This window comes from Salmo trutta, chromosome 1, assembly GCF_901001165.1.
Source record: "Salmo trutta chromosome 1, fSalTru1.1, whole genome shotgun sequence".
In the NCBI taxonomy this organism is placed as follows: domain Eukaryota; kingdom Metazoa; phylum Chordata; class Actinopteri; order Salmoniformes; family Salmonidae; genus Salmo; species Salmo trutta.
Window position 1 is genome coordinate 59,739,281 of NC_042957.1, and position 25,602 is coordinate 59,764,882.

The window sequence follows — 25,602 nt, forward strand, 5'->3', positions numbered from 1 at the left end:
CTGCCGCTCCCTCCCTCCCTGGCAGGCAGCTCTAGTGAGGACCATTGTGTGGCAGTGTAGTGGAGGGGCTGATGAATGAATAAAGGGTAGTGGGTGTAGCTGTAGGGGAGGGGACTGAGGAGCAGACGAGGGGTGTGAAATATTAAAGAGAGATTCTGCTCTGCTCCAGGCCTGTACGCAGGGAACAGACACCACATAACACCCCCAGCTCTGCCCCTCACAATAACACAATTGAGGGTTTCTGAGCCTGGACTCCTAAACACACGAGCCTGGGCTGGTCTAAATCTACACACGTTATAGCCAACTGTTCCAACTATCGCTGTCATGCAGTACACTACATGTTAGTAAGAGGAGTTGGAATCAGATCTGAAACGGACACCAGGCTGGTAGAACATGTCTCTTATCTTTGTCAGCATGAAGAACAGCTCCATCAGCTAAGTACAGGTTGTGATGTCATCCCACTGGGACTGGCCCGGAGCAGTGTGTGTGTGATGAGCAGGCATCTGTTTCAGACAGTCTGTTTCAGACCGACTGTTTCAGACAGTCTAACCAGCCTGGTGTTATGTGCTGGCTGTAATGAAACACCTGTAACTAGGGACCAGGGATTACACAACAGACTCATAGTCAGAGACAGAAATGGACAGACAGTAAAATACCAACTGAAGAGCAGAGCAGAGAGCTGGGGTGCGTTGCAAATTTCACCCTGTTTCCTTCCTAGTGCACTACTGTCGACCAGAGCCCTATGGGCCCTGGTCAAAGGTAGTGCACTATATATGGAATAGGGTGCCACTGGGGCACAGTAGGCTGGACAGAGCTGTCATTGAGTGGGATGGGGTTACTTGACAGTTATTTGCAGTGGGTTTGACAGCTCCCTACAGTACTAGTGGCTGATTCAGCGGTTTGCACTGTTCAGTGGTATAGAGCCGTTGGGAGGCTTTTCAACAGATAAGAAAAGTCCAGATTTTAAAAAAGTCTGCGTCTGCTTTTAGTTGGTGTATATGTGTTGAAATACACAGCATGTGACATCATTATATGATAGGCATGCAACGTGTGTGTGTCTACTTTTCTGAAGAAACTTTCAAAATAGGAAACCTTTAGCAGCAAGTACAAGTAATAATCCTGATGCATGTGTGTTCAGTGTGTGTCTCTTATGAGCACTCTGCCAGGCAGCTACGTCCTCAGCTGTTAGATCGTATGAGCACTCTGCCAGGCAGCTACGTCCTCAGCTGTTAGATCTTATGAGCACTCTGCCAGACAGCTACGTCCTCAGCTGTTAGATCTTATGAGCACTCTGCCAGGCAGCTACGTCCTCAGCTGTTAGATCTTATGAGCACTCTGCCAGGCAGCTACGTCCTCAGCTGTTATATCTTATGAGCACTCTGTCAGGCAGCTACGTCCTCTGCTGTTAGATCTTATGAGCACTCTGTCAGGCAGCTACGTCCTCAGCTGTTAGATCTTATGAGCACTCTGCCAGGCAGCTACGTCCTCAGCTGTTAGATCTTATGAACACTCTGTCAGGCAGCTACGTCCTCAGCTGTTAGATCTTATGAGCACCCTGCCAGGCAGCTACGTCCTCAGCTGTTAGATCTTATGAGCACTCTGTCAGGCAGCTACGTCCTCAGCTGTTAGATCTTATGAGCACTCTGCCAGGCAGCTACGTCCTCAGCTGTTAGATCTTATGAGCACTCTGTCAGGCAGCTACATCCTCAGCTGTTAGATCTTATGAGCACTCTGACAGGCAGCTACGTCCTCAGCTGTTAGATCTTATGAGCACTCTGCCAGGCAGCTACGTCCTCAGCTGTTAGATCTTATGAGCACTCTGCCAGGCAGCTACGTCATCAGCTGTTAGATCTTATGAGCACTCTGCCAGGCAGCTACGTCCTCAGCTGTTAGATCTTATGAGCACTCTGCCAGGCAGCTACATCCTCAGCTGTTTGATCTTATGAGAACTCTGCCAGGCAGCTACATCCTCAGCTGTTAGATCTTATGAGCACTCTGCCAGGCAGCTACGTCCTCAGCTGTTAGATCTTATGAGCACTCTGCCAGGCAGCTACATCCTCAGCTAGAGGATGTTAGATCTGTGCAGTAGTCCTACATTCCTGGTACACTTAACGCCTGCATGTGGAGAGGATATCTCATACATCAATTCCCAATTATACTGCCACAGCACAGCCCCTCCACTGTTGCTATAAATACTGCCACAGCACAGCCCCTCCACTGTTACTAGAAATACTGCCACAGCACAGCCCCTCCACTGTTACTATAAATACTGCCACAGCCCCTCCACTGTTACTATAAATACTGCCACAGCCCCTCCACTGTTACTATAAATACTGCCACAGCACATCACCTCCACTGTTACTATAAATACTGCCACAGCACAGCCACTCCACTGTTACTATAAATACTACCACAGCCCCTCCACTCTTACTATAAATACTGCCACAGCCCCTCCACTGTTACTATAAATACTGCCACAGGACAGCCCCTCCACTGTTACTATAAATACTACCACAGCCCCTCCACTGTTACTATAAATACTGCCACAGCACCAGCCCCTCCACTGTTACTATAAATACTGCCACAGCACAGCCCCTCCACTGTTTCTATAAATAACTGCCACAGCACAGCCCCTCCACTGTACTATAAATACTGCACAGCACAGCCCCTCCACTGTTACTATAAATACTGCCACAGCACAGCCCCTCCACTGTTCCTATAAATACTGCCACAGCCCCTCCACTTGTTACTATAAATTACTGCCACAGCACAGCCCCTCCACTGTACTATAAATACTGCACAGCCCCCTCCACTGTTACTATAAATACTGCCACAGCACAGCCCCTCCACTGTTACTATAATACTGCCACAGCACAGCCCCTCCACTGTTAATATAAATACTGCCACAGCACAGCCCTCCACTGTTACTATAAATACTGCCACAGCACAGTCCCCTCCACCAAGCCCCTCCACTGTTACTCTAAATACTGCCACAGCACCAGCCCCTCCACTGTTACTATACATACTGCCAAGACAGCCCCCTCCACTGTTACTATAAATACTGCCACAGCACAGCCCCTCCACTGTTACTGTAAATATGCCACAAGCAACAGCCCCTCCACTGTCTATAAATACTGCCACAGCCCTTCCACTGTTACTATAAATACTGGCACAGCACAGCCCCTCCACTGTTACTATAAATACTGCCACAGCCCCTCCACTGTTACTATAAATACTGCCACAGCCGCTCCACTGTTACTATAAATACTGCCACAGCACAGCCCCTCCACTGTTACTATAAATACTGCCACAGCCCCTCCACTGTTACTATAAATACTGCCACAGCACAGCCCCTCCACTGTTACTATAAATACTGCCACAGCCCTTCCACTGTTACTATAAATACTGCCACAGCACAGCCCCTCCACTGTTACTATAAATACTGCCACAGCCCCTCCACTGTTACTATAAATACTACCACAGCCCCTCCACTGTTACTATAAATACTGCCACAGCACAACCCCTCCACTGTTACTATAAATACTGCCACAGCACAGCCCCTCCACTGCTACTATAAATACTGCCACAGCACAGCCCCTCCACTATTACTATAAATACTGCCACAGCACAGCCCCTCCACTGTTACTATAAATACTGCCACAGCCCCTCCACTGTTACTATAAATACTGCCACAGCACAGCCCCTCCTCTATTACTATAAATACTGCCACAGCCACAGCCCCTCCACTGTTACTATAAATACTACCACAGCCCCTCCACTGTTACTATAAATACTGCCACAGCACAGCCCCTCCACTGTTACTATGAATACTGCCACAGCACAGCCCCTCCACTGTTACTGTAAATACTGCCACAGCACAGCCCCTCCACTGTTACTATAAATACTGCCACAGCCCTTCCACTGTTACTATAAATACTGCCACAGCACAGCCCCTCCACTGTTACTATAAATACTGCCACAGCCCCTCCACTGTTACTATAAATACTACCACAGCCCCTCCACTGTTACTATAAATACTGCCACAGCACAGCCCCTCCACTGTTACTATAAATACTGCCACAGCACAGCCCCTCCTCTATTACTATAAATACTGCCACAGCACAGCCCCTCCACTGTTACTATAAATACTACCACAGCCCCTCCACTGTTACTATAAATACTGCCACAGCACAGCCCCTCCACTGTTACTATAAATATTGCCACAGCACAGCCCCTCCACTGTTACTATAAATACTGCCACAGCACAGCCCCTCATCTGTTACTATAAATACTGCCACAGCACAGCACCTCCACTGTTACTGTAAATACTGCCACAGCACAGCCCCTCCACTGTTACTACAAATACTGCCACAGCACAGCCCCTCCACTGTTACTATAAATACTGCCACAGCCCTTCCACTGTTACTATAAATACTGCCACAGCACAGCCCCTCAACTGTTACTATAAATACTGCCACAGCCCCTCCACTGTTACTATAAATACTACCACAGCCCCTCCACTGTTACTATAAATACTGCCACAGCACAACCCCTCCACTGTTACTATAAATACTGCCACAGCACAGCCCCTCCACTGTTACTATAAATACTACCACAGCCCCTCCACTGTTACTATAAATACTGCCACAGCACAGCCCCTCCACGGTTACTATAAATACTGCCACCGCACAGCCCCTCCACTGTTACTATGAATACTGCCACCGCACAGCCCCTCCACTGTGCCTATAAATACTACCACAGCCGCTCCACTGTTACTATAAATACTGCCACAGCACAGCCCCTCCACTGTTACTATTAATATGCCACAGCACAGCCCCTCCACTGTTACTATAAATACTACCACAGCACAGCCCCTCCACTGTTACTTTAAATACTACCACAGCCCTCCACTGTTACTATAAATACTGCCACAGCCCCTCCACTGTTACTATAAATACTGCCACAGCACAGCCCCTCCACTGTTACTATAAATACTGCCACAGCACAGCCCCTCCACTGTTACTATAAATACTACCACAGCCCCTCCACTGTTACTATAAATACTGCCACAGCACAGCCCCTCTACTGTTACTATAAATATGCCACAGCACAGCCCCTCCACTGTTACTATAAATACTACCACTGCCCCTCCACTGTTACTATAAATACTGCCACAGCCCCTCCACTGTTACTATAAATACTGCCACAGCCCCTCCACTGTTACTATAAATACTACCACAGCCCCTCCATTGTTACTATAAATACTGCCACAGCCCCTCTACTGTTACTATAAATACTGCCACAGCACAGCCCCTCCACTGTTACTATAAATATGCCACAGCACAACCCCTCCACTGTTACTATAAATACTGCCACAGCCCCTCCACTGTTACTATAAATACTGCCACAGCACAGCCCCTCCACTGTTACTATAAATACTGCCACAGCACAGCCCCTCCACTGTTACTATAAATACTACCACAGCCCCTCCACTGTTACTATACATACTGCCACAGCCCCTCCACTGTTACTATAAATACTACCACAGCCCCTCCACTGTTACTATAAATACTGCCACAGCACAGCCCCTCCTCTATTACTATAAATACTGCCACAGCACAGCCCCTCCACTGTTACTATAAATACTACCACAGCCCCTCCACTGTTACTATAAATACTGCCACAGCACAGCCCCTCCACTGTTACTATGAATACTGCCACAGCACAGCCCCTCCACTGTTACTGTAAATACTGCCACAGCACAGCCCCTCCACTGTTACTATAAATACTGCCACAGCCCTTCCACTGTTACTATAAATACTGCCACAGCACAGCCCCTCCACTGTTACTATAAATACTGCCACAGCCCCTCCACTGTTACTATAAATACTACCACAGCCCCTCCACTGTTACTATAAATACTGCCACAGCACAGCCCCTCCACTGTTACTATAAATACTGCCACAGCACAGCCCCTCCTCTATTACTATAAATACTGCCACAGCACAGCCCCTCCACTGTTACTATAAATACTACCACAGCCCCTCCACTGTTACTATAAATACTGCCACAGCACAGCCCCTCCACTGTTACTATAAATACTACCACAGCCCCTCCACTGTTACTATAAATACTGCCACAGCACAGCCCCTCCACTGTTACTATAAATACTGCCACAGCACAGCCCCTCCACTGTTACTATAAATACTGCCACAGCCCCTCCACTGTTACTATAAATACTACCACAGCCCCTCCACTGTTACTATAAATACTGCCACAGCACAGCCCCTCCACTGTTACTATAAATACTGCCACAGCACAGCCCCTCCACTGTTACTATAAATACTGCCACAGCACAGCCCCTCCACTGTTACTGTAAATACTGCCACAGCACAGCCCCTCCACTGTTACTATAAATACTGCCACAGCCCTTCCACTGTTACTATAATACTGCCACAGCACAGCCCCTCCACTGTTACTATAAATACTGCCACAGCCCCTCCACTGTTACTTTAAATACTGCCACAGCACAGCCCCTCCACTGTTACTATAAATACTGCCACAGCCCCTCCACTGTTACTATAAATACTGCCACAGCACAGCCCGTCCACTGTTACTATAAATACTGCCACAGCACAGCCCCTCCACTGTTACTATAAATACTGCCACAGCACAGCCCCTCCACTGTTACTATAAATACTGCCACAGCACAGCCCCTCCACTGTTACTATAATACTGCCACAGCACAACCCCTCCACTGTTACTATAAATACTGCCACAGCACAGCCCCTCCACTGTTACTATAAATACTGCCACAGCACAGCCCCTCCACTATTACCATAAATACTGCCACAGCACAGCCCCTCCACTGTTACTAAAAATACTGCCACAGCCCCTCCACTGTTACTATAAATACTGCCACAGCACAGCCCCTCCACTGTTACTATAAATACTACCACAGCCCCTCCACTGTTACTATAAATACTGCCACAGCACAGCCCCTCCACTGTTACTATAAATACTGCCACAGCACAGCCCCTCCACTGTTACTATAAATACTGCCACAGCACAGCCCCTCCACTGTTACTATAAATACTGCCACAGCACTGCCCCTCCACTGTTACTATAAATACTGCCACAGCACAGCCCCTCCACTGTTACTATAAATACTGCCACAGCACAGCCCCTCCTCTGTTACTATAAATACTGCCACAGCACAGCCCCTCCACTGTTACTATAAATACTACCACAGTCCCTCCACTGTTACTATAAATACTGCCACAGCACAGCCCCTCACTGTACTATAAATACTGCCACAGCACAGCCCCTCCACTGTACTATAAATACTGCCACAGCACAGCCCCTCCACTGTTACTGTAAATACTGCCACAGCACAGCCCCTCCACTGTACTATAAATACTGCCACAGCCCTTCCACTGTTACTATAAATACTGCCACAGCACAGCCCCTCCACTGTTACTATAAATACTGCCACAGCCCCTCCACTGTTACTTTAAATACTGCCACAGCACAGCCCCTCCACTGTTACTATAAATACTGCCACAGCCCCTCCACTGTTACTATAAATACTGCCACAGCACAGCCCGTCCACTGTTACTATAAATACTGCCACAGCACAGCCCCTCCACTGTTACTATAAATACTGCCACAGCACAGCCCCTCCACTGTTACTATAAATACTGCCACAGCACAGCCCCTCCACTGTTACTATAAATACTGCCACAGCACAACCCCTCCACTGTTACTATAAATACTGCCACAGCACAGCCCCTCCACTGTTACTATAAATACTGCCACAGCACAGCCCCTCCACTATTACCATAAATACTGCCACAGCACAGCCCCTCCACTGTTACTATAAATACTGCCACAGCCCCTCCACTGTTACTATAAATACTGCCACAGCACAGCCCCTCCACTGTTACTATAAATACTACCACAGCCCCTCCACTGTTACTATAAATACTGCCACAGCACAGCCCCTCCACTGTTACTATAAATACTGCCACAGCACAGCCCCTCCACTGTTACTATAAATACTGCCACAGCACAGCCCCACAACTGTTACTATAAATACTGCCACAGCACTGCCCCTCCACTGTTACTATAAATACTGCCACAGCACAGCCCCTCCACTGTTACTATAAATACTGCCACAGCACAGCCCCTCCTCTGTTACTATAAATACTGCCACAGCACAGCCCCTCCACTGTTACTATAAATACTACCACAGCCCCTCCACTGTTACTATAAATACTGCCACAGCACAGCCCCTCCACTGTTACTATAAATACTGCCACAGCACAGCCCCTCCACTGTTACTATAAATACTACCACAGCCCCTCCACTGTTACTATAAATACTACATTTACATTTACATTTTAGTCATTTAGCTGACACTCTTATCCAGAGCGACTTACAGAAGTGAATGCATACATTTCATACATGGCCCCCCGTGGGAATCGAACCCACAACCCTGGCATTGCAAACACCATGCGTTGCAAACACCATGCTCTACCAACTGAGCTACAGGGAAGGCTACCACAGCCCCTCCACTGTTACTATAAATACTGCCACAGCTCAGCCCCTCCACTGTTACTATAAATACTACCACAGCCCCTCCACTGTTACTATAAATACTGCCACAGCACAGCCCCTCCACGGTTACTATAAATACTGCCACAGCACAGCCCCTCCACTGTTACTATAAATACTGCCACAGCACAGCCCCTCCACTGTGCCTATAAATACTACCACAGCCCCTCCACTGTTACTATAAATACTGCCACAGCACAGCCCCTCCACTGTTACTATTAATATGCCACAGCACAGCCCCTCCACTGTTACTATAAATACTACCACAGCACAGCCCCTCCACTGTTACTTTAAATACTACCACAGCCCCTCCACTGTTACTATAAATACTGCCACAGCCCCTCCACTGTACTATAAATACTGCCACAGCCCCTCCACTGTTACTATAAATACTGCCACAGCCCCTCCACTGTTACTATAAATACTACCACAGCCCCCTCCATTGTTACTATAAATACTGCCACAGCCCCTCTACTGTTACTATAAATACTACCACAGCACAGCCCCTCCACTGTTACTATAAATATGCCACAGCACAGCCCCTCCACTGTTACTATAAATACTGCCACAGCCCCTCCACTGTTACTATAAATACTGCCACAGCACAGCCCCTCCACTGTTACTATAAATACTGCCACAGCACAGCCCCTCCACTGTTACTATAAATACTGCCACAGCCCCTCCACTGTTACTATACATACTGCCACAGCCCCTCCACTGTTACTATAAATACTACCACAGCCCCTCCACTGTTACTATAAATACTGCCACAGCACAGCCCCTCCACTGTTACTATAAATACTGCCACAGCACAGCCCCTCCACTGTTACTATAAATACTGCAACAGCACAGCCCCTCCACTGTTACTATAAATACTGCCACAGCCCCTCCACTGTTACTATAAATACTACCACAGCCCCTCCACTGTTACTATAAATACTGCCACAGCACAGCCCCTCCACTGTTACTATAAATACTGCCACAGCACAGCCCCTCCACTGTTACTATAAATACTGCCACAGCACAGCCCCTCCACTGTTACTATAAATACTGCCACAGCACAGCCCTCCACTGTTACTATAAATACTGCCACAGCCCTTCCACTGTTACTATAAATACTGCCACAGCACAGCCCCTCCACTGTTACTATAAATACTGCCACAGCCCTTCCACTGTTACTATAAATACTGCCACAGCACAGCCCCTCCACTGTTACTATAAATACTGCCACAGCCCCTCCACTGTTACTTTAAATACTGCCACAGCACAGCCCCTCCACTGTTACTATAAATACTGCCACAGCCCCTCCACTGTTACTATAAATACTGCCACAGCACAGCCCCTCCACGGTTACTATAAATACTGCCACAGCACAGCCCCTCCACTGTTACTATGAATACTGCCACCGCACAGCCCCTCCACTGTGCCTATAAATACTACCACAGCCGCTCCACTGTTACTATAAATACTGCCACAGCACAGCCCCTCCACTGTTACTATTAATATGCCACAGCACAGCCCCTCCACTGTTACTATAAATACTACCACAGCACAGCCCCTCCACTGTTACTTTAAATACTACCACAGCCCCTCCACTGTTACTATAAATACTGCCACAGCCCCTCCACTGTTACTATAAATACTGCCACAGCACAGCCCCTCCACTGTTACTATAAATACTGCCACAGCACAGCCCCTCCACTGTTACTATAAATACTACCACAGCCCCTCCACTGTTACTATAAATACTGCCACAGCACAGACCCTCTACTGTTACTATAAATATGCCACAGCACAGCCCCTCCACTGTTACTATAAATACTACCACTGCCCCTCCACTGTTACTATAAATACTGCCACAGCCCCTCCACTGTTACTATAAATACTGCCACAGCCCCTCCACTGTTACTATAAATACTGCCACAGCACAGCCCCTCCACTGTTACTATAAATACTGCCACAGCACAGCCCCTCCACTGTTACTATAAATACTGCCACAGCACAGCCCCTCCACTGTTACTATAAATACTGCCACAGCACAGCCCCTCCACTGTTACTATAAATACTGCCACAGCCCCTCCACTGTCACTATAAATACTACCACAGCCCCTCCACTGTTACTATAAATACTGCCACAGCACAACCCCTCCACTGTTACTATAAATATGCCACAGCACAGCCCCTCCACTGTTACTATAAATACTGCCACAGCACAGCCCCTCCACTATTACTATAAATACTGCCACAGCACAGCCCCTCCACTGTTACTATAAATACTGCCACAGCCCCTCCACTGTTACTATAAATACTGCCACAGCACAGCCCCTCCTCTATTACTATAAATACTGCCACAGCACAGCCCCTCCACTGTTACTATAAATACTACCACAGCCCCTCCACTGTTACTATAAATACTGCCACAGCACTGCCCCTCCACTGTTACTATAAATACTGCCACAGCACAGCCCCTCCACTGTTACTATAAATACTGCCACAGCACAGCCCCTCCTCTGTTACTATAAATACTGCCACAGCACAGCCCCTCCACTGTTACTATAAATACTACCACAGCCCCTCCACTGTTACTATAAATACTGCCACAGCACAGCCTCTCCACTGTTACTATAAATACTGCCACAGCCCCTCCACTGTTACTATAAATACTACCACAGCCCCTCCACTGTTACTATAAATATGCCACAGCACAGCCCCTCCACTGTTACTATAAATACTGCCACAGCCCCTCCACTGTTACTATAAATACTACCACAGCCCCTCCACTGTTACTATAAATACTGCCACAGCCCCTCCACTGTTACTATAAATACTACCACAGCCCCTCCACTGTTACTATAAATACTGCCACAGCCCCTCTACTGTTACTATAAATACTGCCACAGCACAGCCCCTCCACTGTTACTATAAAGATGCCACAGCACAGCCCCTCCACTGTTACTATAAATACTGCCACAGCCCCTCCACTGTTACTGTAAATACTGCCACAGCCCCTCCACTGTTACTATAAATACTGCCACAGCACAGCCCCTCCACTGTTACTATAAATACTACCACAGCCCCTCCACTGTTACTATAAATACTGCCACAGCACAGCCCCTCCACTGTTACTATAAATATGCCACAGCACAGCCCCTCCACTGTTACTATAAATACTGCCACAGCACAGCCCCTCCACTGTTACTATGGAGTGCCACAATGCCACCCCAACCAATCCAACACCACAAATTCATCATCACTGCTAAACTATATAAGCCTCCGCCACCACTAGTTCTTAACCCACGGCCGCACACACACACACACACACACACACACACACACACACACACACACACACACACACACACACACACACACACACACCACCACACACACACACACACCACACACACACACACACACACACCACACACACACACACACACACACACACACACACACACACACACGGTCACACACACACTGACACTAGCAGCTCTGACCAAGGACAAGAGTTCACTGATGATGAGGCGGTGGGAAAGCCAATAGATTTAATGACTAACTAAATGATGATGTCATATCCTCATCTGAACATATTGGGATTTGAGGGCACCACAGCTGCCAGCTGTCAGTCAGGAGGCTCCACTATAAGGTCTGACAGAGGTTCTAGAATGGAGTGACAATGGGGGCACCCCCTGTAGAGGCTGACAGAAGCTATGCTGACACGTAGCATCATCGCTGTAAAGTGTACTGACTGTATGGGAAGTAGCCTAGTAGCATCGCTAGCTCCACCACAGGCCTCTATCAACTTACCTGGTAAAATAAGGGTACGCATTAAACAGGAAGAATCAAGCTGTCCTCATTGTAATGATCCATAGAGGCTGCTGATCCTGCTGTTAGTGCTCTTTACGGCCCTCCGCCCCCCTGCCTTAGGCTGTGATCACCGTCCCGGGCTGGGCCAGCTTTTCCAAGCATCTGCTTCTAGAAATAGCTCCACTTTGATGATGCAGTGGTGGACTGCTGGGAAAACTCGCATCCCGCTCTTTCCCACCCCGCCTCACGATGGCACCATTAGCACTAATAAACTCCCAGCCAATCCTGGCTGCAAGGGAGACTCTGGCCAATGCCTCCCTCTAATTGCTATGAATGGGATCATTGCAATGCACCAGACGTGTGGCTGAGATAGGGTGGCTGGTATGAGTAGTGATAACTGCACCACGAGGGAGAGAGAGAGAGAGAAAGATAGAGAAAGAGAGGGACAGAGAGGGACAGAGAGAGAGAGAAAGAGAGAGAGAGAGAGAGGGGACAGAGAGAGAGAGAGAGATAGAGAGGGACAGAGAGGGACAGAGAGAGAGAGAGAAAGAGAGGGACAGAGAGGGACAGAGAGAGAGAGAGAAAGAGAGGGACAGAGAGAGATAGAGAAAGAGAGGGACAGAGAGGGACAGAGAGAGAGAGAGAGATAGAGAAAGAGAGGGACAGAGAGGGAGAGAGAGAGAAAGAGAGGGACAGAGAGGGACAGAGAGAAAGAGAGAGACAGAGAGGGACAGAGAGGAGAGAGAGAGAGAGAGAGAGGAGAGAGAGAGGGCGAGAGATGCAGGCGAGGGGTTCCCCAGGGAGAAACAGTGACACAGACACAGGTGTGAAGCAACTAAACCCATGTCCACTCTTCCCTTAACAGAGTGGCAGACGACAGACACCATGGTGTTATTTCTGAACATAACCACCCCAGTGCTAGACAGACAGTAGTACTCATGGGTCATTTATCTTTGTGTCCGTCCCCTCTCGCAAATCCCAAATAATACATTTTCTCTGTGAACAGGCGCCAATTGTCTGCAGTTAAATCTGGCTTGAGTAAGGTGTGCTGGTCTGTGTGCTCAGTGATGACAGCTTTTGGCCTGAAAGCATCTGGTCTTTCAGGCATCTGACATTTCCACTCTCTCAATGACTTCTCAAGTTGAAGTGTCTTAAAAACCCCACCACTGGACCTGAGAAAAAGACAAGCAGAACCACAGATGGAAATGGGTAAAAGCACAGAGGAGAGAGGGAGGAGGTATCAGGAATCAGGAGGAGAGAGAGGAGGTTTCAGGAATCAGGAGGAGAGAGAGAGGAGGTATCAGGAATCAGGAGGAGAGAGAGGAGGTATCAGAAATCAGGAGGAGAGAGAGGAGGTATCAGAAATCAGGAAAGAGAGGAGGTATCAGGAATCAGGAGGAGAGAGAGGAGGTATCAGGAATCAGGAGGAGAGAGAGGAGGTATCAGGAATCAGGAGGAGAGAGAGGAGGTATCAGAAATCAGGAGGAGAGAGAGGAGGTATCGGGAATCAGGAGGAGAGAGAGGAGGTATCAGAAATAAGGAGGAGAGAGAGGAGGTATCAGGAATCAGGAGGAGAGAGAGGAGGTATCAGAAATCAGGAGGAGAGAGAGGAGGTATCAGGAATCAGGAGGAGAGAGAGGAGGTATCAGGAATCAGGAGGAGAGAGAGGAGGTATCAGAAATCAGGAGGAGAGAGAGGAGGTATCGGGAATCAGGAGGAGAGAGAGGAGGTATCAGAAATAAGGAGGAGAGAGAGGAGGTATCAGGAATCAGGAGAGAGAGGAGGTATCAGAAATCAGGAGGAGAGAGAGGAGGTATCAGGAATCAGGAGGAGAGAGAGGAGGTATCGGGAATCAGGAGGAGAGAGAGGAGGTATCAGAAATCAGGAGGAGAGAGAGGAGGTATCAGGAATCAGGAGGAGAGAGAGGAGGTATCAGAAATCAGGAGGAGAGAGGAAGAGAGAAAGGACGATACTGAAGTAGGACAGAGCACAAGGGAGGCCGTCTGTCCCAGATCAGTCGTTTACCGCGGGCAGGAGGAGAAGAGAGGAAGAGAGAGAGAGTAAACGAGTGGGCTAAATCTGGAGTTATGAACTATCCCCCCAGAGCAACATAGCAAATACTGAAGAGGAAGTCATCCTGCATTCTCTGCACTTGAACAAACACACCAGGAGGAGAGAGAGGCAGGAGGGCAACACGGAACAATGTCTTATTGAGTGTGAGGGGTGAGAGGCCATGAAAGGAGGGACAGACAGAACAGAGATGAAGGAAAGAAAAACCAGATGTAGTAAGCATCATGTTTCTCCTCAAAAAGACATCTGAAAGAGCATTACCTGCATTGATCTGTCTAAAAAACATGGACTACAGTAAGGTAACTCAAAACCTCCTTGTTCAAGGCAGGTAAGCAGATGCCTGTAGAGAGTGAACGTAAACATTACATAAGCAAAATTACATTCAAACACATTTCTGAGAGATATTGAAACATCTGGCATCTTTAATCCATGTAAAGAGATATGATCCTCAGTGGATGTGTTAAACTTGTGTTGCCGCTGTGTCAAGTCTGACACATTTCAGAACAGAGTTCAATGATTGGTATTTCCCTGCCAACGCAGGCTGAATATTAAGTCAGTGACTCAGAAAAAACAGTGGCTCATCAGAAGCCTTTACAGGACCTCCACTGCCTTCATGGCAACAGAAATAGACATGACAGCCATGTCCATTAGCTGCTTGGTTACTCAGTGAATTCATCAGTCTATTGACTGTCATCTCTACATCAGTTGTTGGTCCCACTGGAGTCCCTTTGGCTACCATCCAGCTCCCTGAGGTAAACCCTTACCTACCAGCCTGGCTGAGCCTGTCCTGCCCTGCCTCCAGTCCTGAGGTGCCTCTCCTACTCTGTCTCCCTGCCTCCAGTCCTGAGGTGCCTCTCCTACCCTGTCTCCCTGCCTCCAGTCCTGAGGTGCCTCTCCTACCCTGTCTCCCTGCCTCCAGTCCTGAGGTGCCTCTCCTACTCTGTCTCCCTGCCTCCAGTCCTGAGGTGCCTCTCCTACCCTGTCTCCCTGCCTCCAGTCCTGAGGTGCCTCTCCTACTCTGTCTCCCTGCCTCCAGTCCTGAGGTGCCTCTCCTACTCTGTCTCCCTGCCTCCAGTCCTGAGGTGCCTCTCCTACTCTGTCTCCCTGCCTCCAGTCCTGAGGTGCCTCTCCTACTCTGTCTCCCTGCCTCCAGTCCTGAGGTGCCTCTCCTACTCTGTCTCCCTGCCTCCAGTCCTGAGGTGCCTCTCCTACCCTGTCTCCCTGCCTCCAGTCCTGAGGTGCCTCTCCTACCCTGTCTCCCTGCCTCCAGTCCTGAGGTGCCTCTACTACCCTGTCTCCCTGCCTCCAGTCCTGAGGTGCCTATCCTACCCTGTCTCCCTGCCTCCAGTCCTGAGGTGCCTCTCCTACTCTGTCTCCCTGCCTCCAGTCCTGAGGTGCCTATCCTACCCTGTCCGGTTTGCTGCCTCTGAACCAGCCTTGTTTTTCTCTACCCTTACCCTGGCCTTCCCAGTGATATTGATAGCCTTTGGTAGCCTTTTATGGTCATAATCTACTCAAAACTTCAACGCAGCCAACCAGAAGAGGGTGGACTCCCCTCTCGAGCCTCCATCCTATCAAGGGTTCTTCCTAGATTTTTGACTTGGCTACTATCGACCTGGCTTTCTCAATTGCTTGATAATTAATGGTCAGTTGGTCAAACGATCAGGTTGCAGATGAGTGAAGTCCTGGTCTGTGGGTGACTTGATCAGTATGAGCATGATGTTTGACAGTCATTGAGTCACTGTTCGTCACAATATAAATGGCTCAGTTTGTCTGCCAATCAATATGAGTGTGTGTAGCTGTGTGTATAATTCATCTAGTGCTGAGTAGTGGTGTGTAGGTGGTAAGTACAGTCACACCCCTACCTGATAAGAGTATTTCAGCTTAGCATATTGACGTCATGGCATGAGAGGACCACTTGAGGTACAAAGACATTGTCAGAACGGAATTCCCACACACTGACACACAGTCAGCAGCCCCTCCACTGTTACTATAAATACTGCCACAGCTCAGCCCCTCCACTGTTACTATAAATACTACCACAGCCCCTCCACTGTTACTATAAATACTGCCACAGCACAGCCCCTCCACGGTTACTATAAATACTGCCACAGCACAGCCCCTCCACTGTTACTATAAATACTGCCACAGCACAGCCCCTCCACTGTGCCTATAAATACTACCACAGCCCCTCCACTGTTACTATAAATACTGCCACAGCACAGCCCCTCCACTGTTACTATTAATATGCCACAGCACAGCCCCTCCACTGTTACTATAAATACTACCACAGCACAGCCCCTCCACTGTTACTTTAAATACTACCACAGCCCCTCCACTGTTACTATAAATACTGCCACAGCCCCTCCACTGTTACTATAAATACTGCCACAGCCCCTCCACTGTTACTATAAATACTGCCACAGCCCCTCCACTGTTACTATAAATACTACCACAGCCCCTCCATTGTTACTATAAATACTGCCACAGCCCCTCTACTGTTACTATAAATACTACCACAGCACAGCCCCTCCACTGTTACTATAAATATGCCACAGCACAGCCCCTCCACTGTTACTATAAATACTGCCACAGCCCCTCCACTGTTACTATAAATACTGCCACAGCACAGCCCCTCCACTGTTACTATAAATACTGCCACAGCACAGCCCCTCCACTGTTACTATAAATACTGCCACAGCCCCTCCACTGTTACTATACATACTGCCACAGCCCCTCCACTGTTACTATAAATACTACCACAGCCCCTCCACTGTTACTATAAATACTGCCACAGCACAGCCCCTCCACTGTTACTATAAATACTGCCACAGCACAGCCCGTCCACTGTTACTATAAATACTGCAACAGCACAGCCCCTCCACTGTTACTATAAATACTGCCACAGCCCCTCCACTGTTACTATAAATACTACCACAGCCCCTCCACTGTTACTATAAATACTGCCACAGCACAGCCCCTCCACTGTTACTATAAATACTGCCACAGCACAGCCCCTCCACTGTTACTATAAATACTGCCACAGCACAGCCCCTCCACTGTTACTGTAAATACTGCCACAGCACAGCCCCTCCACTGTTACTATAAATACTGCCACAGCCCTTCCACTGTTACTATAAATACTGCCACAGCACAGCCCCTCCACTGTTACTATAAATACTGCCACAGCCCTTCCACTGTTACTATAAATACTGCCACAGCACAGCCCCTCCACTGTTACTATAAATACTGCCACAGCCCCTCCACTGTTACTTTAAATACTGCCACAGCACAGCCCCTCCACTGTTACTATAAATACTGCCACAGCCCCTCCACTGTTACTATAAATACTGCCACAGCACAGCCCCTCCACGGTTACTATAAATACTGCCACAGCACAGCCCCTCCACTGTTACTATGAATACTGCCACCGCACAGCCCCTCCACTGTGCCTATAAATACTACCACAGCCGCTCCACTGTTACTATAAATACTGCCACAGCACAGCCCCTCCACTGTTACTATTAATATGCCACAGCACAGCCCCTCCACTGTTACTATAAATACTACCACAGCACAGCCCCTCCACTGTTACTTTAAATACTACCACAGCCCCTCCACTGTTACTATAAATACTGCCACAGCCCCTCCACTGTTACTATAAATACTGCCACAGCACAGCCCCTCCACTGTTACTATAAATACTGCCACAGCACAGCCCCTCCACTGTTACTATAAATACTACCACAGCCCCTCCACTGTTACTATAAATACTGCCACAGCACAGCCCCTCTACTGTTACTATAAATATGCCACAGCACAGCCCCTCCACTGTTACTATAAATACTACCACTGCCCCTCCACTGTTACTATAAATACTGCCACAGCCCCTCCACTGTTACTATAAATACTGCCACAGCCCCTCCACTGTTACTATAAATACTGCCACAGCACAGCCCGTCCACTGTTACTATAAATACTGCCACAGCACAGCCCCTCCACTGTTACTATAAATACTGCCACAGCACAGCCCCTCCACTGTTACTATAAATACTGCCACAGCACAGCCCCTCCACTGTTACTATAAATACTGCCACAGCCCCTCCACTGTCACTATAAATACTACCACAGCCCCTCCACTGTTACTATAAATACTGCCACAGCACAACCCCTCCACTGTTACTATAAATATGCCACAGCACAGCCCCTCCACTGTTACTATAAATACTGCCACAGCACAGCCCCTCCACTATTACTATAAATACTGCCACAGCACAGCCCCTCCACTGTTACTATAAATACTGCCACAGCCCCTCCACTGTTACTATAAATACTGCCACAGCACAGCCCCTCCTCTATTACTATAAATACTGCCACAGCACAGCCCCTCCACTGTTACTATAAATACTACCACAGCCCCTCCACTGTTACTATAAATACTGCCACAGCACTGCCCCTCCACTGTTACTATAAATACTGCCACAGCACAGCCCCTCCACTGTTACTATAAATACTGCCACAGCACAGCCCCTCCTCTGTTACTATAAATACTGCCACAGCACAGCCCCTCCACTGTTACTATAAATACTACCACAGCCCCTCCACTGTTACTATAAATACTGCCACAGCACAGCCTCTCCACTGTTACTATAAATACTACCACAGCCCCTCCACTGTTACTATAAATATGCCACAGCACAGCCCCTCCACTGTTACTATAAATACTGCCACAGCCCCTCCACTGTTACTATAAATACTACCACAGCCCCTCCACTGTTACTATACATACTGCCACAGCCCCTCCACTGTTACTATAAATACTACCACAGCCCCTCCACTGTTACTATAAATACTGCCACAGCCCCTCTACTGTTACTATAAATACTGCCACAGCACAGCCCCTCCACTGTTACTATAAAGATGCCACAGCACAGCCCCTCCACTGTTACTATAAATACTGCCACAGCCCCTCCACTGTTACTGTAAATACTGCCACAGCCCCTCCACTGTTACTATAAATACTGCCACAGCACAGCCCCTCCACTGTTACTATAAATACTACCACAGCCCCTCCACTGTTACTATAAATACTGCCACAGCACAGCCCCTCCACTGTTACTATAAATATGCCACAGCACAGCCCCTCCACTGTTACTATAAATACTGCCACAGCACAGCCCCTCCACTGTTACTATGGAGTGCCACAATGCCACCCCAACCAATCCAACACCACAAATTCATCATCACTGCTAAACTATATAAGCCTCCGCCACCACTAGTTCTTAACCCACGGCCGCACACACACACACACACACACACACACACACACACACACACACACACACACACACACACACACGGTCACACACACACTGACACTAGCAGCTCTGACCAAGGACAAGAGTTCACTGATGATGAGGCGGTGGGAAAGCCAATAGATTTAATGACTAACTAAATGATGATGTCATATCCTCATCTGAACATATTGGGATTTGAGGGCACCACAGCTGCCAGCTGTCAGTCAGGAGGCTCCACTATAAGGTCTGACAGAGGTTCTAGAATGGAGTGACAATGGGGGCACCCCCTGTAGAGGCTGACAGAAGCTATGCTGACACGTAGCATCATCGCTGTAAAGTGTACTGACTGTATGGGAAGTAGCCTAGTAGCATCGCTAGCTCCACCACAGGCCTCTATCAACTTACCTGGTAAAATAAGGGTACGCATTAAACAGGAAGAATCAAGCTGTCCTCATTGTAATGATCCATAGAGGCTGCTGATCCTGCTGTTAGTGCTCTTTACGGCCCTCCGCCCCCCTGCCTTAGGCTGTGATCACCGTCCCGGGCTGGGCCAGCTTTTCCAAGCATCTGCTTCTAGAAATAGCTCCACTTTGATGATGCAGTGGTGACTGCTGGGAAAACTCGCATCCCGCTCTTTCCCACCCCGCCTCACGATGGCACAATTAGCACTAATAAACTCCCAGCCAATCCTGGCTGCAAGGGAGACTCTGGCCAATGCCTCCCTCTAATTGCTATGAATGGGATCATTGCAATGCACCAGACGTGTGGCTGAGATAGGGTGGCTGGTATGAGTAGTGATAACTGCACCACGAGGGAGAGAGAGAGAGAGAAAGATAGAGAAAGAGAGGGACAGAGAGGGACAGAGAGAGAGAGAAAGAGAGAGAGAGAGAGAGGGACAGATAGAGAGAGAGAGATAGAGAGGGACAGAGAGGGACAGAGAGAGAGAGAGAAAGAGAGGGACAGAGAGGGACAGAGAGAGAGAGAGAAAGAGAGGGACAGAGAGAGATAGAGAAAGAGAGGGACAGAGAGGGACAGAGAGAGAGAGAGAGATAGAGAAAGAGAGGGACAGAGAGGGAGAGAGAGAGAAAGAGAGGGACAGAGAGGGACAGAGAGAAAGAGAGGGACAGAGAGGGACAGAGAGAGAGAGAGAGAGAGAGAGAGAGAGAGAGAGAGATGCAGGCGAGGGGTTCCCCAGGGAGAAACAGTGACACAGACACAGGTGTGAAGCAACTAAACCCATGTCCACTCTTCCCTTAACAGAGTGGCAGACGACAGACACCATGGTGTTATTTCTGAACATAACCACCCCAGTGCTAGACAGACAGTAGTACTCATGGGTCATTTATCTTTGTGTCCGTCCCCTCTCGCAAATCCCAAATAATACATTTTCTCTGTGAACAGGCGCCAATTGTCTGCAGTTAAATCTGGCTTGAGTAAGGTGTGCTGGTCTGTGTGCTCAGTGATGACAGCTTTTGGCCTGAAAGCATCTGGTCTTTCAGGCATCTGACATTTCCACTCTCTCAATGACTTCTCAAGTTGAAGTGTCTTAAAAACCCCACCACTGGACCTGAGAAAAAGACAAGCAGAACCACAGATGGAAATGGGTAAAAGCACAGAGAGAGAGGGAGGAGGTATCAGGAATCAGGAGGAGAGAGAGGAGGTTTCAGGAATCAGGAGGAGAGAGAGGAGGTATCAGGAATCAGGAGGAGAGAGAGGAGGTATCAGAAATCAGGAGGAGAGAGAGGAGGTATCAGAAATCAGGAAAGAGAGGAGGTATCAGGAATCAGGAGGAGAGAGAGGAGGTATCAGGAATCAGGAGGAGAGAGAGGAGGTATCAGGAATCAGGAGGAGAGAGAGGACGGTATCAGAAATCAGGAGGAGAGAGAGGAGGTATCGGGAATCAGGAGGAGAGAGAGGAGGTATCAGAAATAAGGAGGAGAGAGAGGAGGTATCAGGATCAGGAGGAGAGAGAGGAGGTATCAGAAATCAGGAGGAGAGAGAGGAGGTATCAGGAATCAGGAGGAGAGAGAGGAGGTATCAGGAATCAGGAGGAGAGAGAGGAGGTATCAGAAATCAGGAGGAGAGAGAGGAGGTATCGGGAATCAGGAGGAGAGAGAGGAGGTATCAGAAATAAGGAGGAGAGAGAGGAGGTATCAGGAATCAGGAGAGAGAGGAGGTATCAGAAATCAGGAGGAGAGAGAGGAGGTATCAGGAATCAGGAGGAGAGAGAGGAGGTATCGGGAATCAGGAGGAGAGAGAGGAGGTATCAGAAATCAGGAGGAGAGAGAGGAGGTATCGGGAATCAGGAGGAGAGAGAGGAGGTATCAGAAATCAGGAGGAGAGAGGAAGAGAGAAAGGACGATACTGAAGTAGGACAGAGCACAAGGGAGGCCGTCTGTCCCAGATCAGTCGTTTACCGCGGGCAGGAGGAGAAGAGAGGAAGAGAGAGAGAGTAAACGAGTGGGCTAAATCTGGAGTTATGAACTATCCCCCCAGAGCAACATAGCAAATACTGAAGAGGAAGTCATCCTGCATTCTCTGCACTTGAACAAACACACCAGGAGGAGAGAGAGGCAGGAGGGCAACACGGAACAATGTCTTATTGAGTGTGAGGGGTGAGAGGCCATGAAAGGAGGGACAGACAGAACAGAGATGAAGGAAAGAAAAACCAGATGTAGTAAGCATCATGTTTCTCCTCAAAAAGACATCTGAAAGAGCATTACCTGCATTGATCTGTCTAAAAACATGGACTACAGTAAGGTAACTCAAAACCTCCTTGTTCAAGGCAGGTAAGCAGATGCCTGTAGAGAGTGAACGTAAACATTACATAAGCAAAATTACATTCAAACACATTTCTGAGAGATATTGAAACATCTGGCATCTTTAATCCATGTAAAGAGATATGATCCTCAGTGGATGTGTTAAACTTGTGTTGCCGCTGTGTCAAGTCTGACACATTTCAGAACAGAGTTCAATGATTGGTATTTCCCTGCCAACGCAGGCTGAATATTAAGTCAGTGACTCAGAAAAAGAGTGGCTCATCAGAAGCCTTTACAGGACCTCCACTGCCTTCATGGCAACAGAAATAGACATGACAGCCATGTCCATTAGCTGCTTGGTTACTCAGTGAATTCATCAGTCTATTGACTGTCATCTCTACATCAGTTGTTGGTCCCACTGGAGTCCCTTTGGCTACCATCCAGCTCCCTGAGGTAAACCCTTACCTACCAGCCTGGCTGAGCCTGTCCTGCCCTGCCTCCAGTCCTGAGGTGCCTCTCCTACTCTGTCTCCCTGCCTCCAGTCCTGAGGTGCCTCTCCTACCCTGTCTCCCTGCCTCCAGTCCTGAGGTGCCTCTCCTACCCTGTCTCCCTGCCTCCAGTCCTGAGGTGCCTCTCCTACTCTGTCTCCCTGCCTCCAGTCCTGAGGTGCCTCTCCTACTCTGTCTCCCTGCCTCCAGTCCTGAGGTGCCTCTCCTACTCTGTCTCCCTGCCTCCAGTCCTGAGGTGCCTCTCCTACTCTGTCTCCCTGCCTCCAGTCCTGAGGTGCCTCTCCTACTCTGTCTCCCTGCCTCCAGTCCTGAGGTGCCTCTCCTACTCTGTCTCCCTGCCTCCAGTCCTGAGGTGCCTCTCCTACTCTGTCTCCCTGCCTCCAGTCCTGAGGTGCCTCTCCTACCCTGTCTCCCTGCCTCCAGTCCTGAGGTGCCTCTCCTACCCTGTCTCCCTGCCTCCAGTCCTGAGGTGCCTCTACTACCCTGTTCTCCCTGCCTCCAGTCCTGAGGTGCCTATCCTACCCTGTCTCCCTGCCTCCAGTCCTGAGGTGCCTCTCCTACTCTGTCTCCCTGCCTCCAGTCCTGAGGTGCCTATCCTACCCTGTCCGGTTTGCTGCCTCTGAACCAGCCTTGTTTTTCTCTACCCTTACCCTGGCCTTCCCAGTGATATTGATAGCCTTTGATAGCCTTTTATGGTCATAATCTACTCAAAACTTCAACGCAGCCAACCAGAAGAGGGTGGACTCCCCTCTCGAGCCTCCATCCTATCAAGGGTTCTTCCTAGATTTTTGACTTGGCTACTATCGACCTGGCTTTCTCAATTGCTTGATAATTAATGGTCAGTTGGTCAAACGATCAGGTTGCAGATGAGTGAAGTCCTGGTCTGTGGGTGACTTGATCAGTATGAGCATGATGTTTGACAGTCATTGAGTCACTGTTCGTCACAATATAAATGGCTCAGTTTGTCTGCCAATCAATATGAGTGTGTGTAGCTGTGTGTATAATTCATCTAGTGCTGAGTAGTGGTGTGTAGGTGGTAAGTACAGTCACACCCCTACCTGATAAGAGTATTTCAGCTTAGCATATTGACGTCATGGCATGAGAGGACCACTTGAGGTACAAAGACATTGTCAGAACGGAATTCCCACACACTGACACACAGTCAGCAGGGAGCAGCACCGACACTGGGCTCTACGTCAGGAACACTGACACACAGTCGGCAGGGAGCAGCACCGACACCGGGCTCTACGTCAGGAACACTGACACACAGTCGGCAGGGAGCAGCACCGACACCGGGCTCTACGTCAGGAACACTGACACACAGTCAGCAGGGAGCAGCACCGACACCGGGCTCTACGTCAGGAACACTGACACACAGTCAGCAGGGAGCAGCACCGACACTGGGCTCTACGTCAGGAACACTGACACACAGTCGGCAGGGAGCAGCACCGACACTGGGCTCTACGTCAGGAACACTGACACACAGTCGGCAGGGAGCAGCACCGACACTGGGCTCTACGTCAGGAACACTGACACACAGTCGGCAGGGAGCAGCACCGACACTGGGCTCTACGTCAGGAACACTGACACACAGTCGGCAGGGAGCAGCACCGACACCGGGCTCTACGTCAGGAACACTGACACACAGTCGGCAGGGAGCAGCACCGACACCGGGCTCTACGTCAGGAACACTGACACACAGTCGGCAGGGAGCAGCACCGACACCGGGCTCTACGTCAGGAACACTGACACACAGTCGGCAGGGAGCAGCACCGACACCGGGCTCTACGTCAGGAACACTGACACACAGTCGGCAGGGAGCAGCACCGACACCGGGCTCTACGTCAGGAACACTGACACACAGTCGGCAGGGAGCAGCACCGACACCGGGCTCTACGTCAGGAACACTGACACACAGTCAGCAGGGAGCAGCACCGACACTGGGCTCTACGTCAGGAACACTGACACACAGTCGGCAGCACCGACACTGGGCTCTACGTCAGGAACACTGACACACAGTCGGCAGGGAGCAGCACCGACACCGGGCTCTATGTCAGGAACACTGACACACAGTCAGCAGGGAGCAGCACCGACACTGGGCTCTACGTCAGGAACACTGACACACAGTCAGCAGGGAGCAGCACCGACACTGGGCTCTACGTCAGGAACACTGACACACAGTCAGCAGGGAGCAGCACCGACACTGGGCTCTATGTCAGGAACACTGACACACAGTCGGCAGGGAGCAGCACCGACACCGGGCTCTACGTCAGGAACACTGACACACAGTCAGCAGGGAGCAGCACCGACACCGGGCTCTACGTCAGGAACACTGACACACAGTCGGCAGGGAGCAGCACCGACACTGGGCTCTACGTCAGGAACACTGACACACAGTCAGCAGGGAGCAGCACCGACACCGGGCTCTACGTCAGGAACACTGACACACAGTCAGCAGGGAGCAGCACCGACACTGGGCTCTACGTCAGGAACACTGACACACAGTCGGCAGGGAGCAGCACCGACACCGGGCTCTACGTCAGG